The sequence below is a fragment of the Thunnus albacares genome, chromosome 2, assembly GCF_914725855.1.
Source record: "Thunnus albacares chromosome 2, fThuAlb1.1, whole genome shotgun sequence".
Classification (NCBI taxonomy): domain Eukaryota; kingdom Metazoa; phylum Chordata; class Actinopteri; order Scombriformes; family Scombridae; genus Thunnus; species Thunnus albacares.
The window spans coordinates 18,123,962-18,141,068 of record NC_058107.1 but is presented as its reverse complement, the minus strand read 5'-3'; the positions used below and the strand labels follow the sequence as shown (position 1 = coordinate 18,141,068).

Here is a 17,107-nt window from a genome sequence, read left to right as displayed (position 1 = left end):
ACACCATCTCACCTGTCACACTGTAACAATCACTTTGACAACTTGGTGCAAACATGAGGTGTAAAAATGTACACAGACACAGCCATCAGCTTGGATTCCTGTCCCATACGACCACTGATGTGTGTGTTTGTGTGTTTCTACAGTACATGTGTGTCTGTCTGTCTGTGAGGGAATAGGTGGAGGCCATCTTTCATCTCTTGCTGTGATCAGGTATTCTACATGATATGATATGATGATACAGGCCCAATTAAGGGATGGGGTTGTGTGAAAAATGTGATGACAGGGCAAGCGGAAGACTAGACTGTGATCTGACATCTGAGAGGGAGAGAAAGACAAGGGAGAGAGAGAGAGCGAAAGAGAGAGAGAGGTTGCAAGAGAACGGATAAGGGCGGGGGAGGACGGGGGAAAGATGCAGGAAAGAACGGAAGAGTGATGCTGGTAAAGGAAATGAAGACAGAGCAAGCGTGAGAAAATAGTGAGAATGAATGTTAAGTAGAGAGGGACAGAGAAAATTAATATGATTAGGAAGGAGAGGGGAAAATGGAGAGGCACATAGAGATGAATGGAGAGGAAAAGGAGAAAACAGGCTTCTTTTTCATGAGAAACAAATTGTCAGAGGAAGATGTGGATCCTACTTTTGATCCATCTTGTAGACAGAATAGAATTTTTTTTTTTTTTAGTTTCAAAAACATAAGACTGACATGAAGTATATACAAGAAAAATGAATGAAATTTTCGTCTAGGCATCAACAATCTGTAGAAAAGAAGTATAGAAAAATTCTAGTTTTTAATTATTATTTCATATTTTGCACATACAGGTATATTTGATTATACAGATGTACAGTAGTGCAGCAGACAACGGGGAATGGAGTTGATTTTACACAGGGAGGCTTGGTACTGTCTGAAGTGTTTCCCTACATTTCGTAAGTCTTTCTGGATAAACTACAACCATGTCAGGTGTATGATTTTGATCAGGACATGTGGTGCTTTGATCACCCTGCCAGCTTTTATCATCACACATGCTCTTCTCATAACCAAATAGGACCCAATTATGTCAAGCACATTGTTCTTTACCTGGAGTGCCAAAGCACTGCATAGAAAGAAGGAAATAACTCACACTAAAACATCACTTAAAGGGAAAAAATGCTTTTATTTAGCTGTCAAATAATGTACTTGTTAGACTCAATCAATTACATGAAATAAATAAGTTTCAGTGTGCAGAATATTTTTAGCTTACTTTGGGAAGTATTCTCCCAAATAAAAATATATAGATAAATTGATGCTTATCAGCTTAGGGTAACAATAGGTGTTCATCAACAATTTTTTAACCTCATGATATTAATACAGAGATAAAGTAGAACAGACTGCAGGTCCAAGTCTCATGGAGAGTACTGTGCAGCTCTCAGAACACTTGAGCTCCTGTCTCGATAAGATCCAGGCTCATATCCAGTTGATCAGGAGGAATGATACACCTGAAAAGAGAAATATGAAAATGATTAAAACAATTAAAATACACTCCAGAAATATCAGTTGATTATTTACAATGGGTTACATATTAATACACGAGAGCTCCATGAAAGCCTTTTAGGATTTTTTTCTGTATAACACAACATTTCCAACAGCAAATATTCAGGAACTTCAGCTTAAGACGAATTCATCATTACAAGCCAGAGGGGATCTTACAGCAACCTGTTAGCTACAATTCATACACAACAAACACATAACCTCTGTGTGTACAGTTTGTTATTGCGAAAGCATGAGGGACAGCACTTGTTGTAGAGTTTCATCACATCCCAAAGAAAGATCCTTGAATGAAAGAAGTTCAGTGAGCTGTGAGTTCCGGGTGTACTTGAGGGCAACAAAGGCTTCAACAATAGCCGCTGACATTAGTCCCCCTCATATCACACTGCACTTTCCTCCCTTTGTTCCCCCTGCACTTCTCACATGTATTGTCTTACATGATATCCTTAGAACCTGATAAGACGCCCGGTGAAGGTTTTTGTAGCTGAGGACACAGGCCTGGGAGTGTCTCAGGGTTACAGCTGCTTATTATTCTCTCATAGAGGAGACTGGGAGACTGTAGGGTCTGGGGAACGCCTTATCGGATCCCCTTTACACCCTGCCTAACCTGGGTTACCTGCACCTCCAGCCCTTCCTCCGTTACTCCTGCCATACCTGACACTCCCAGAAAGACATTATGGTATTACATTTCCCCGAAACTATAGAGCTCGTTGACAAGCATGGGAGGTATTCTGGGGGCCAATATGAATGTATAGGCTGTACAGAACAGCTGGGGTCATTTGAGATCGACAGTAAGGATGACTGACTGGCTCAGTTAAATCTCCAATGTATGGTGTCATTGTCTGCATCAGACAACAAAGGCAGAATAACATGTCATTTTAGGATCCCATGACTTCAACTAAGGTGTTTCCTAAAGGTTTACTCTAAATGCAGTTCCTGATTTATCTTGTCAGACACTTAAAATGTCTTGAATGTCCCTTGCAAGTTGCTATAAGTCAGCAACTCCCCTCAGTTGTTTTTCAGGGATTCAGAATGTATAAAAGTAACGTTTTGGCCAGGCTGCATTCTTCAACAAATTTCTCTGATGTTTGGCTGACAGTACAGAACAGTTCAGAGTTGGCAGGGGGTCCCTGGGCCATCAACAGCCAAACTCAGCCCAACCCCAAAAGATGAAGGGAGGTGAATTCAGACAACTCAAGCACACCACCCTGCCTGCTCAGAGCACCTCAAGGGCACACGCTGCCTGCCCGGCCTGCCTGTCTATCTGCGTCTAGCTGATCTTAGTCAAAGCTACATGTGCCTCTCTCTGCATCCTCCTCATCTTCTCTGCTGACACTGCAGTTTAATGCCTATATATAAGGATGATGTCCACAGTGTGTGAGTGTATGCATGCGGGTCCAGGGCCTTGCTGATGGCTCTCAATATGTCTGATGTTTAGGTACATCAGACAAAGCCTTTGACAATCACCAACTGAATAGACAGATTAGAGCTGGATGTTTATAAGGTAAACTGAAATAACTGCAACACCAATCTTTAGAGGTTGAAACTCTAAAGTGTGTCAAGGTAGGGAAAACCTGACTTCAATTTAGGACCAGAATTTGTTATATTAAATAGAAGACATGTTGGACAACAAAAAAACAGTGTATACAAAGAAGGAATACTGTACATGAGAAACAATAATTGCAAACATATTTACTTTCATAAAATAAAATTTGCTATCTTTATTCACAGACCATTTGCTTGCCTTTACACAGTCATTCTCAGTTAAAATGTATTCTCTCTCTGGTTTTGGTTCTGTTTACGTGGCCACATGTTAAAGGTCACCTCAAGCCTGCCCACTAAGCTCCTCCTGACTTATATACAGTTTACAAAACTTGAATTCTATAATCTGTGGTATTTAAAGAGCTGTTGGTATAAACTAGGTGTCTTGCCATTCTCAAAACAGGATGATTGGAGTAATCTTTCACAAACTGGGGTGTCTTTTCATAGTTTTGGTGTTCATCCTATCAGTTGTGATAAACTGTGAGACAGCTCTAAATAGAGATTTAAAGCACACCCACAGGGCATTGCAACATGAGTTTTATCCCAGTCTGTCCATTTAATCTTGTGTTCCAAACCACTTGTTTATGAGCAAAGGAAAATCATTTCTATAAATTCAGTAACCATCAGTTTGACTCAGTGTTAGCTGAATGAAACTGGTGGATATACTGTAGATGGTAAAAAACTGGGTGATCATCTAGATCCAGATCATCTTTGCTCAAAACTGTGTATTGAGATTTGTCTTAATCCTGGGGCCTCTGCAATGAAACTAGTTAAGATATACTGTATACCATTGTCTTAACCAATATCAACAATAGCCAAAACATGGAAAATGAAACACAAGCTGTGAAGAGAAATCAGAAAATCCTTAAAGGTCACATAATATGCAAAATGCACTTTTTCGTGTCTTTTCAATATAAATGCAGTATGTGCCCCTGGTGTGTCTGGAGACCCCCAAACTATGAGAAAAGACCATCCTCTCTTTTTTTCTCCTGCTCCATCTCTCAGTAAATGCGTGTGCAAAAGCACAGTTTAAATTTGGCTCCCTTTATGACGTCATAAAGGGATCTATTGAACAGAAACTTCCCCTAGAAGGCTGATAGTCCCAACCCACTGAAACGTACTGAATCAACTTTTGAACTGAATCAAAGTTCTGTTGTTTGCTGCAAGAACTAACACAACAGTCTATATGACTTCCCATCATCTGAGGAAGTGAAGACCCGTTGGATTCACTATATTTTTGATGGAAAAGTCCCCACAACGACTGGAAAACTGTTATGTGTGTGTGATGCACTGATACTGGCTGTCAGTGACCTAACCTCAAACTTGTAGGCTGTAAATTTGCGGATTGTTTACAGATACGGATTGTCCCGGTTTCAAGCTGAGTGTCCTGAGTCCTGACAAATATCTGTAAAACACTAAAATGTCCCGGTTTTCAACATTCACTACCAAATTGTCCCGGTTTTCACCACACCAAAATAAAATAATATGACAGGCCTACTTGTTTTCAGTGCTTACATAGACGTTGATCATGTTCTGTCCCACTCATTATTACCTAACCCAATATAAAAACGTAAACAACACACCATGCGTCTGAATTCAACACTGACTTGTCTGTATGTGTGTCAATCAATCAATGTGTCTCTGTTGGGGCTGCTTTTAGCTTATGACGCTTGCGGCTCTTTCTGACAAAACATGCCAGTATGCTAACAGTTAGCTGTTATGCTGAAGAGAAAATCGGTCTTTTCTAAAGAGCTCCGGGAGGCTCCTCCTACTCCTTCCTTTGAAAATCCGGTGTTCTGCACACAATACAAGAGAACGTTTTGGGTCACACACAGTGGAATGCCGATATAAAACATCATATTAACACAGCCAACCATAAGTGGTGGCTACAAGCAGGTAGCACCATTGAAACCTACTTTGGCACGGGAAACACCTGTGACAGCCATCTGAATACTCCCGGTAGGTGTGCTAAGTGCCATCCTGATGAAAATGCCTATGGTGTGTGCATATGTGCATACATGTGCGCATGCATGAACATGCGGTAACATACACTTCAGGTCCCGGTTTGGGAGTTTGAAAATATGGTCACCCTATATAAGTTTTATGCTGTTTCACTGTTTATTTGGCAGATTAGCCTGTTGAACTTGGCATTCGCATGCAATGTTGGACTAATGTTCTTGTGGGACAGTCAAGAGAAACTGTGTGAACGTTAGGTCTCATTTGAAGCCAACTAAATAACGACAGTAGTAGATTGGATTGTGGTAACTGTTTTTTCATGTTGCTTTTTGTGGAACTTTGAACTGCAGTTCTAGCTCAGCTAGCTTTGTTGTTACTTGTTAGCCCATTCTGCTCCATGATCCTCGCTGGTACGTGTGTGTTGCTGCTGCAACGTTATGTAAATGTACTTGATAGACATGCCATGCATAATCTCAGTGGTATTTTTGGAATAAACTTCAAAGACATGTTTTGAGGACCTCAGAGACCTATATTAACTTGTTGAAGAAGAGTATAATATGCGATCTCACTTTAAAGGTCACCTTACTTTAAAATAATTTTGGGGCACACAGTAGCCAAGTAATTGTGTGTAGTGAAAAAAAAATAGTACGGTTTATTTTTTCCTTCTAAGTTTAGGGATTCTTTAATGCCAGTAGACCTAGATTTTCTCAAACCAGATCTTCAAAAATGGATGGTTGTCATGCTCTCCATCACAATGTGCATTTATGTGGAAAAATACAGGAATTTTTGGGAGTGGTCTCCCATCATCCACAAAAAACAGATTTCATGTCAAAGTGTCTCTTGGGAGGTTGACAAAGGCAAAAAGTAGTGCCTGGTGTTGCCCTAAGTCTGATAACAGGGTGGATGAGTTGTACACCTTGCTCTCCTCCTGCTAACTACTCCCAGTAGACTGCATTCAGATGCCTCCTCTCCCCATGAGGAGGAACTGATGCTGCTGCTGATATGCAGAGAATAAGACTCATCTAAAGCCTATCAGAACTGGAAGAGACTACTTATATGGAGATAGCGCTGGAGGAATATGATGCATACACATGCAGACAGGTAAAAACATGTGCTTGCAGTACAAAATCTAAACCTGAGGTGTGGACACATACTACTGTATATACAGATGCCAACAAACAGACTGAGGGCAATAAATAGACACATATGTACAAAAATGCACAGACATGAATAGCAAACATACACAAAGATATGAACAAACACAACACATCTCTCAACCATCCCATTCTCTTTCTATCTATCTCTGTCCGTGCTTCTGAACCTTAGGGAGACATATTCTTTTTCATCTGTCAGTATGGATGGAAACAGACATGTTCAAAAAACACAACAATGGCCTTGCCAGCACCAAGGAGGCTCTATGTTTTGTATGCTTGAAGCACTGCATTATCTCCTAAGTGTCTAGCAACCCAGTATAGTAAATAATGGATGCTCCTCTTCCTTCTGAAAAACTCCTCTTTCACTTCAGGGACCAGTCATGGTTTACCTGTATAAATGCCCTTTCTGTGTCTTTGGAGAAATGGATAGCACTAAAGGATGTGGGTCAGACAATTTCATTAGCACAGCATTTCTCCCTGTGTCTCCTTCAATCAGCCATTTGACAAAGGCAATGTCGCTCAAAATGTCTTACAGACACTTTCATATAGAATTCTCAGAGAAAAAAAGATGCAGAGACTGCTGATCCATAGCAGGGAATTCATGAAATATAGCCCATATAACAAGGGCAGAAACAGTAAGGCTTGAAAGAAGAGAGCGCAGTCACCTCTGAGAAATCAGCTGAATATCCTTGAAGTCTTTAGCCTCGACCCTCCAGTCATTACGCCATTTGTTTCTGGGTCAACATCTAGGAGGTCTTCACCCGACCTAAAAACACAGAAAAGACATAATGGTCGGTGCTTTAGATGTACATATACACACAAACACACAGACAATACATGAGCATAAAAGGTATACATATCGCCGTACACATTTTACAGATGCTGCAAGGACTGTCTGACTGATTTTTATTTTTTCACCCACTTGTTTCTCTATACTTTTGTACAGTTAAGTCAAAACACTAAATACAATTGGACAAGACTATAGTGTGCCACTGTGTAACTAAGTCTCTTTGGTCTCCCTCCCCCATTCACTCTGAGGTTACATCGAAAGAGTTTCAGCTATTGTGAATTATTTACTTGATTCACCATTCGGCCCTTTAACCCCTCAGCAAATGCACAGGCTGTCGGGGTTAAAAATACACCCCCACAGGATCTGTGTTTGACTCTACATGCATGTGTGTGTGTGTGTATGTATGTGTGCGTGTGAGGGCAGGGATGTGGATTTAAAATATAAAACAGTTTATAACCCATGACACATAAAGTACCTTCCATTCCCTCTCACACTCTGTCTCAAACACACACTCTCACACAGGAACTCATCAGAGCATCATTATGTGGGTACTTTCAGAGTGAAAATCCAGGCCGTCCCAGATGGGATTATTATAACACAGCTTGATCTGTGCAAGAGCTACGAGTGTGATTGTGTGTGTGTGTGTGTGTGTGTGTGTGTTAGAGAGAGTGTTAGGGTGTGTGCATGTTTGTTAGAGAGTAAGTGAGCCCTGACCTGTGCTGCATGACCTGAGTGAATGTGAGGATGCACCTTTCTGTGTCTTAGAAAGTATAAACTATATAGTACAAGCATAAAACTGTGCCATGCCGAGCCATTAGCGGGAAAGGCGTTTTCCTTGACAACTGTGTCAAACTACAGAAACTGGCTTACATTCACTTACAAGAGAGGATGTATACAGCGGACATATTCATGTTGAGCCCATGAGTCAAAGGTTGAAATAAAAGTGTCTGAGATACACGCCTGCCTAACAGCAAACTGATTGAAGCTGAGCCTGTCTGACTGAGTGAATGTTAATGTCACTGAGATATGTGGGCCTTAATGGATCCACACACACACACACACACTGACACCAACTCTACTTGGCCATGTTGCCGTGGTATGTCCCTGGCATGCAGCAGTGTTGTCATGGATACTCCCAGACACATCCGCCATCCCATAAGCGGGGGGATGCTGAGCGCTTCAGAGGGGCTGGCGCCGAGGCCTCCCTCCCCTTCTCCCCCAAACCCTCAACCCCCATTCACTACCCCTTCCCCCAAAACTGAATCCCTGTCCCTATTCTCCCCGAAACCCGGCTCAGCCTCAAAAAGGCCCTCTGTGCTCTGCTTGTCAACTGGGTAGGCCTGGGAGTACATAGCAACTATTTTGTCCCGATGTTGGACCCTTCTTTGCTTTTAACTGGAATGGGTTGTGATGTAATTGGAATATAATGGAATATAATGGAACAATGGAGAGTGAGACAGAGAAAAAGACACTAGTACCAGTTTAATTCTTGTCTGAGAAAAGCTTAAAGAGATGTTGAACAAGGAAAATGAATGACGTTTTGTGTGTGCGTGTGTATGTGTGTGTGTGTTAGCCTCAGGGCTATGGTTAAGCCTGTAGTTCATCCTGAACTGATCCTTTTCATTAGCCATTATCAATAATTCAACATTGCACTTGCTTTAATGGTTTAATGTGGGCAAACCCTCAATCCACACACATCCACCATGACACACACACACACACACACACACACACTCTACTTAATAGCACTCACTCTCTTGGCCTGCACCCAATGCCACTGAGGTGAATATAGATGTGTAAACGTGCATATAACACAGTCAGAGCACCTAAAGCTTTCAAAGGTAAAATACCTATCAATCAGAAACACTGTTATGTCTCACCAGGCAGTCATAGAATCCCTTGATTTAGAGAAGAAATAATTTATCGTTTCCCTACAAAAGTCTGTTTTACTGTATATCAAGTTATATTTCCAATAAAAAGGCACATCAAATCCTCTACTCTGAGATGAGGAAATGAAAGGGTTAAGCTTTTATGACGTGTCCCCTCCTGTGCTCTCTTTTGCCCTCTCTTTCATATTCTCCAGTATGGCAGTGCTCACTGCCTGCACATATGCTGAAAAAAATAATCCTCTTTGATTGGAAGGCTAATTTGAAGTGTCAATTATTCTTATGCAAATGAGGGTACAGTTTCTCACGTCTGAAATGGGTTGGGGGCACAGATGGGTGCATGTGTGTGTGAGTGCGTGCGCATGCACAAATCTCCCCGCAGAACATACAACGCCATTCCATCCCCCCGCCAACTCTTCATCTATACCTCTTAGAGAAGAAAGCTGACGTACAAAGACAGCCGGCATAATGGGATGGGGATATTTGCATGCACATTGTCCACACTGAACGCCAAACACATCATAAATTGGGAATACAATGCCAAAACAGTAACAAAGGCGTAGAAGTGCAAGTCAGCGCCCAAAACATTCGACAATACGGTGGCATAGTTCTATGTTGTAATGTAAATAATGAAATGATGCTGGGTAAACAGGAACACGACAAGAGCTTGGATGTATCGCGGGAAGTATTGTGGGCGAACAAAACAATTTACTAAAGCCTTTGTCATCTAAACACTTTCCAGTAACATTTTCTTTTGCCATGACTATACCAGAGGTGCAAGTGAGAAATATAATCCCAGTGTCTGTACAGAGGGAGAGGCACAAACAGATCCTGTTTAGAAGAAAAAAAGGAGAGAGAAAGAGGCATAAATTGAGAGCAACAGCATGTGCCTGAAAGCATACATTTGTGTCTAAGTATAGTATGTGAATGAGTACACGCTCCTCTTTATGGTAATTAAAGCTTCGGACTCAAACTTAATCTGGATGAGAGATTTAGTCTGACAAAGAGAGACAAACTGAGGATGAAAAAGGGAAAAAAAAGAGGTAGACAGACAGAAGACTCTACAAATAGAGTCTGTTGTCTGACCCTCTCAGCTGATGTGGTGGTTCAAGTAAAAAAAAAAAAAAAAAAAAGGCTTTTCAGGCCCAAAACAGGATCAAACAACCTGCTGTAGAGTCCGGTTACACCATAACAATGGCTTACATTCACTCTCTGCCTCAACAGACAAGCTTTTACCTCAAAGGGTGTAGAGGGAGAGAGTAAGTCTGGTTTGGAGGGTGGGTGCATGCGGGTATGGAGGGGAGTATAGCGATATCTTAGACGATAATGGTGTTCAACAGATTAGATGGTATCAGCCTACCATGTTTGTTTTCAACCATCGGCTTCTGCAGCTCTACTGAGATCTATGGTCAACCCCGCAGGCACTCTCAATCTCAAGGAAACCTTTAGATATTGACAGAGAAGGTGAAGTACTGTGATAGATAGCATTCAAACCCTCAGATAAAAAAAAAAACGGTGAAGAGAGAGCAGCTGAGGACAGACCATCATCTATAAAGTGAAATACTGAGACGTCTTTGAAACCTGCAATTGTCAGAATCAGTTATTGTCTCCCTGATTGAATTAAACATTTGATAGACTTTTAATGGACTGGGGAATGAATACCTTGTTTTTTTTACACTTCCCTTCATTAGCTCAGGATTTTAAACTCAGACATATTGACAGATTCCTAAAGATATCATATAGCCAACTACAACAGCTGTCTCTGTAAGCTTCTCTGTACACAGCAGACAATCTGATTAATCACAGACCCACAATAGACAACTACTCTCTGCTAACCACCTAAGACCCTGCTTCTCAAGCAATGAAGAGCAGCCCTGGCAATTTGTATTTGTTTTGCACTGGTTCAGTAGTTCTGGAGGAATTAGTATGCAGTCAGGGATGGGAGAGCTTGTCAAGATCAGGGGGAAATCTTTACCCACCCACTGGGTGGATCTACATTCATGAACAAAGTTGACAAGAAAGCTGACTAGTGTAAAGACAGGGAGCAAATAAAATGGCAGAGAACACCCTGAATATTCCTTTTCATATGAGTGCACTGAGAACACCTTCATAGACAGGGCCTGTTCTCTATCTTGTCTGTCTTGTATGTCTGTTCATCTGTCAAGACACTCACTGTCTCTTTTTCTTTCTCACACCCTCTAGCCCCTCTCCTCTTTTCCAAAACTTATGTGTCATGCACGTCAAAATGCTAAGGCCAGTCCTTTTGAGGGTGTTCTGCTGGACCATAGAGCGAATAAACATCCATGTCAGGAGAAAGCGATCTGGGGCCCTTCTCTCACTGAGCCCGAGCTCTCCTGGGAAACACACAGCTTGTACAATGGATAGAGGAGGCCTTTTGTTGAGTCTCTGGGAGCTGCAGGGCTAGCTCTGGATCAAACACGGGTGTGTGTGTGTGTGTGTGTGTGTGTGTGTGTGTGTATGTGTGTGTGTACACTTCTGCATTTCGCACACGCGCACGCACATACATACTCAAACACGCATTGACACACACAAGAGTGCACACACACACACATCTTCGCCCCCACACACACATCAAATCACATACTTTTCTCATCTTCCTCAACTCAGTGTGACTAAGTAAACTTCTTCACTCTTTTGCAGTAGTTACCGAGGGCAGTTGGACTGATTTAGACTGGTTTAGTGTCAGTCTAAAGGGGCTTGCTGTTGTACTATATACAAATCACAGTTCAAAGCCCTTGGCTGGGCTCCCTCCTGGGGTTCAAGCCAGGGAAATCCTGCAGGGAAGTGTCTAATGCTTGTGGGTAGCCTGTGTGTGTGGCACAGTTATTTATTACACAGACTTGAGACATTTCACAGATATATAATCTAATATTGGCATGGGATGATGGAAGACAAAACAGAAAGGCAACACAAAACAACTACATGACTCAAGTTTGTAAAAACTGACCAAAACTTTAGGGCAGTAGATGAGTAATTGCACACTAGATGCACATCAGTGAAATATATTACGCTAGCAGCTGTTATGTGACCATTAACAAATAAAACAAAACTGTGTTTATCATCGCTGAAGAGTATGGGAAAATCTAGTGACAATACAGACACTAGAATAAGTAGTACAGTTCCTCCGCTCTTCACAGAATGCATTTTAATACATTTCCATTCGAGCCACTGCCGTGCTCCTGGCTGTCTGGCCCTCATGTAGGATCTATGGGAATTCTCCTCACTGAAATGAACTCACACCGTCTGACCCTATTCATCCCCAAGACTGCACTTTCTCTGGGACTCCCCCTTTTCCAGTCCCCCGGTTTCCCACAGACCCCCTCTTTCCTCTGTCCCTCTCTCTCTACATCCTCCCCTATTTCTCCCTACCTTCCCAGTGCCCCCTCCCCTCCTAAGTCTCTGCCTTGCTTTCAACTCCAATTTTGGGCACAATGAAGTTGTTCTGGCTGACAGTTTGGCCAGTAGAATAAGTGTTGTTTGAGCCTGCTGTGTGGCCCTGCAGTGGGCCCATTCTCCCCCTCGCCGGCTCAGTTACCGAGAGCCTTGTTGGTGGGACACGAAAGCCATCCGTCCCCACGCTCCCACCCTGACCCAAACAATTAGCCTCAAACCGCACTCAGGCTCACCTGCACCTCCTCTTTACATGCACGCATACATGGACAGATGTGCACACAAACACACAAAAAATAGCTGCCTGCCTCACTTCCAAAAATTAGATAGCACTTTTGCAACACGAGATTTGAAAATGTATAAGTTCTGTCTTTCATATTCTTCTCTATGTTATGAGTTTATCATTATAGCATATGGTTCTCTGCTACGTTGCATCTGTTATGGCGCTGTGGCAGTAACACCACAACCAGGTTGGCCTGATTTACTCAGTTACTCCATGTCTTGTAGGACGTGTCAGAAAAGATTCTGTATTGGGGTCAGCTGGAAAGACAAAGCCTGGAGCCCTCTCTCCTCTGTCGCTTTCAGTAAGCATCAACCGGCCTCTCTTTCTCTCTCCCCCTTCCACCTCCCCTCACCCCCTCTGCTTCTTTTCCAGTTTTCTGTTTCTCTGTTCCAATGAGTTATCAAATAAATATAAAAATTCACACTATAAATATTCTTCTTGTGTGTATCCCCTCTGACACATACACACACAAAAGCGCACAGACACACACACAGAAGCCAGGACATGAGAAAGTGGCTGGGAGAGGCCCTGATGGGGGGACCATATGTCCAGGCGTTGTATATCAGTCAGCTCACCCCCAGCGCTCTGCCAGACCACCATAACTTAGTTTGTCTTCAGCACAAAGTTTGGTCCAAGCTTGGCTGGGTTCATTAGGAACCTATTCTCTGGAGCCAATGAAGCTCAACAGACCTCCAACAAAGGAGCTAATCACACCCACTGCTGCTCTCTCTCTTTTCCTCACCTTGACTCTGTTTCTAAAAAAAAAAAAAAAAAATCTATCTTTATAGTTTCCTCACAGTCTCACTCTTTACTAAATAAAACCAAATACAAGTAATCTGTTGTTGCCTTCAATGGTACCAGCCAACCAAATTTTAGACTATAAAACACAATCTGTAGACTGCAGAGCATGAAGAATAAACCATTATGACAAAAAAGCTGGAGAATAGCTAAATTGTTCAATAGTCATACCTTTCATTTTTTTGTGTCTACACAATCTTTGGTACAGAAACAAACATGGATAATTGTGTCTCCATTGAAGATTCGCCGCTGCGAATGTTTGTGTATGTGAGTGGACTTACAAAGTGTGATGTTCTCACCTGACAGACACTTTACTGTCTCGAGTGTTAGTGAGATGTGGTGTGTAGAATGTATGCCTACCTACAATGCATGCATTTCTCTGTGGGTGTGTTTGAGTGCATGTGTGAGCAAAGGATGTGCTGCATTGACAATAGAAAGCCCCAGGCAGCTGAATACTTGAAATGACCTTGAACCCCAGCGTTCTCCATTCCCATGGCTGCAGGGACGGTGAGCATGTCTAGGTTTCTGCATGTGTGTGTATTTGGGAAGAAGAACAATGAGGCTTTGGACTTTGTCTGTGCACATAATTCAGTAACAGAAACAAAATATTCTATATGAATAATGTAGGTGGGATTTTATGGCCAATAAATCTATAAAAAGTTAGTAGGGTTCTTTAAAAAAGTGGATATTTTTGACAAGAACAAAAAAGATATTTTCAGAGTTTCAGATTATTGCCCTCATTAGGATAGACCTTGTGTGTTTGTGCCATCTTATCACATCAGCGTTAGCTATCCACTGTCATATGTGTGCCCCACTACCTCCCAGCCTGCAGTGACTGTATTTGCTCACCCTGCATCCAGCAGAGAAAGAGGCTTACTCCATACCGTGTCCCCTACTGTGCACACAGGCTACAGGCAGGCATGAACGTGGCTGATCTGGACATGGCTTAAACACACATACACTGTACACACAGGATGGTCCCACAGCACACAGATACACACACTAACAGACACACATCCACGGGCACGCTGATGAAGAGGACTTGGTGGGTTAACAATGGCGGTAGGGGGTAGGGATGGTGAAGGGAGACCCAGCGAGGGGTGGTAAAGGCCATGTCAACGGGCCCTGCTTGGACACAAATGTCAGCAGCATGACTACCTGTACATGGAGACCCAGCAGTGTGAGAGCACAGGAGATGATCAAGAAGAAACAAGAAGAGGACAGGAACAGACATTACAGCCCAAAACAAACAGAGGTACACAAGGTAGAGAGAAAAGCTTAACAATGTGCAGAAAACATTTTGAGACCAAATGTCCTTTATTGTAAACGATAATAATTTTAAAAAGCGAGGACCTAGCTGAAAGACATGTAACAGTACAGAAAACAATATTGTGTGTTTTAATCTTACATGGTTTGTGTGATTTCTAAATTATTCCAGAAAAAGACAAACAGGTGTGATTTTTATCATTAACTTCTTTTAACACTAATTGAATGGAATATTAATTGATTTGACTTAACTCATCCAAGCAAAGCTCTCTGCAATATCAGAGATATTTTCCCAACCCTCACTCTATAGTCAGATGCATTACTCAGATGCATAACTGTTTGCAGTCCTCCATCTCATGCCCTATGTTACCATTCCTGCTCCCCATCCATTAGATGTTGAACATTTCAACTTTCAAAGTGGAGAGAGAACACAATGCCCTCTGCAGCCTAAAAACACTGAATACATTATAACCATTTTGCACTTGCACCTGAATATTACAACAGATACAAATGTGCCAGCTCACATACAGTATACACTAAGATTGAGAGGAAAATGTTATGTGTTTTTTTTTCCTCTCTTTGTGAAAGGTCAAAACGCCACCCTGCACCATTCCGAGGCTCTTTGAAGACCAACAAAACACTTCTACACATGCACACAGTGTTAAAATAGATAAAATCCACTTTAAAGCTCCACAGCTAACAACAGAAACTATGTACATTGTGATGCATTTTCTATTCACCCTTGCATTAGCAAAGTGGCTCTTATAGACATTGCATGTGGACAATAAAACCAGGAACCTTCTATTTCATGTACAATGTAATCAATGTCTGTTTTTTTTATATAGGTACAAACAGGAAACAGTGAAGTGGGATTTAACTTGAAAATTGGAAATACAAACACACATGTGCAAAGGCACACAACACATACATACAATTTAAATTTCAGCATTACATTATACAACACAATTTTTTGCTATTCATAATGAAGGTCTTTGTTTTTATGAAGGCAATGTTTTGAATGCAAGGTGAGGGGCAAAGAGGACATCACTTGTAAATTGAAAATTCATAAATGCCTCAATCTCCAGTAACTCTTTCACTAAACAACACAGTGTTCAGAGTATTTGCCCTCTTATCAAGGTAAGCACATGTTGAGGAATATTCAAATCATTTTTGTGTTGACCTGAAATTGAATTTTTCATACAAAAAATTCTGAATGCCTTCCACAATTGTTAACACCATCTTGTTGCGTCTCATTGTTGACAACATATACAAGTCCTTGCTAAACAGAAGCAGCATGAGTTGTTTTACAAGACTGCAGGTTTGTTAGCCAGTTTAGTTGATCAGATTAAGGGATGTTTTTACTTTAAATGCTGTACTTCAGCAGGTTAAAATGTTGAATATCAAATATCTAACATCATTTAGAAGGAAATATGTACACACATTATATAAGAAATTGTGTTCAACACTACATTTTGTTCCATTGCATGAAGGGAAATGTGATTGAAATACACACACAGACATACACACAATCTCCAGATGGCCATAGAGTGTGAATGCCCTGGAAAACACAGTAACAACAGATTTCCTGAACCAAAACCCAAGGCCATCTTCCTCTCGGCACACACTGTCTTGAGAAAAAAAAAAAAAGTCCTACATCCTGACTCTTAATACATTTTTTCTTTCACCCCCGTTTCTTCGTTTCCCTTTGTTTCCTCCATTTCCAACCTCTACCTGGAATCACAGCAAAGTTCCTCAGTGAAAGCAGTGTGTTCTACTCATCACCAGCACTTTTACAGATCCTCAGCCGCCAGACAGTGGTGATTTGTGCCTGTGTTAAGGCAGAACTACTCCTACTCTTTCACAATATAGATTGCTGCCATTATCTGGAGCTATTCCTCTAGCTGACACAAAAGAAGAAGAAAACATGGGGGGAAAGGATGAAGGAATTTCACCCAACTGCTGTATGAATTGCTGATGGGACCTGAGTGACAATTTGGTATGCAATTGTCAGTGTCAGTCACAGAGACGTTGTCATGTCTGATTCCCATCTTGTGAAGCCAAACTTCAGTGGGTAGTGTTTTGTCAGAGGACAGTTTTCCATTGAGAGAGTCCAATCAGCATCACATAGCTTTTGATGGGGACTAAATGCAGTTGAGGGACTAACCTTGGTTAATATATATACTATTACTGCATACACACATTCAAACACACGCATTTTACATTGAGCCAGGACCTTTGACTGTAGTGGAACCTGACTAATATTTCAACTAACGTGGAGTGAATGTAGCGGAAATGCAAATTCAACGCTGCCCCCTTTCACATTGAGGAATGAAATCAAATCTTTTGTGGCCGCTGCGCATTGAGGGTGGGAAAAACGACAAGGCGAAGGGGTTCCTTGGGTCACTCATTTGGGCTGTGAATGAGCCAGTGCCCAAGCGGGAAAGATGGTGTGCCAATGGTGTGCTCTCTGCTAATTGATTGCCTCTACTAACAAGAGCATA

At 41.7% G+C, this 17,107-nt stretch overlaps 1 long non-coding RNA gene across 1 annotated transcript in view; it reads right to left on the bottom strand.

The window, feature by feature from the left end:
* Positions 1 to 1,129: 1,129 nt before the first annotated feature.
* Positions 1,130 to 17,107, bottom strand: part of LOC122994894 — a 39,375-nt gene continuing 23,397 nt past the window's right edge. Inside the window, exons 3-4 of the long non-coding RNA XR_006406684.1 lie at positions 6,838 to 6,938; positions 1,130 to 1,471 (exon numbers count right to left, since the gene is read on the bottom strand). This is a non-coding gene — a long non-coding RNA (uncharacterized LOC122994894). The remainder of the gene's footprint in view (positions 1,472 to 6,837; positions 6,939 to 17,107) is intronic.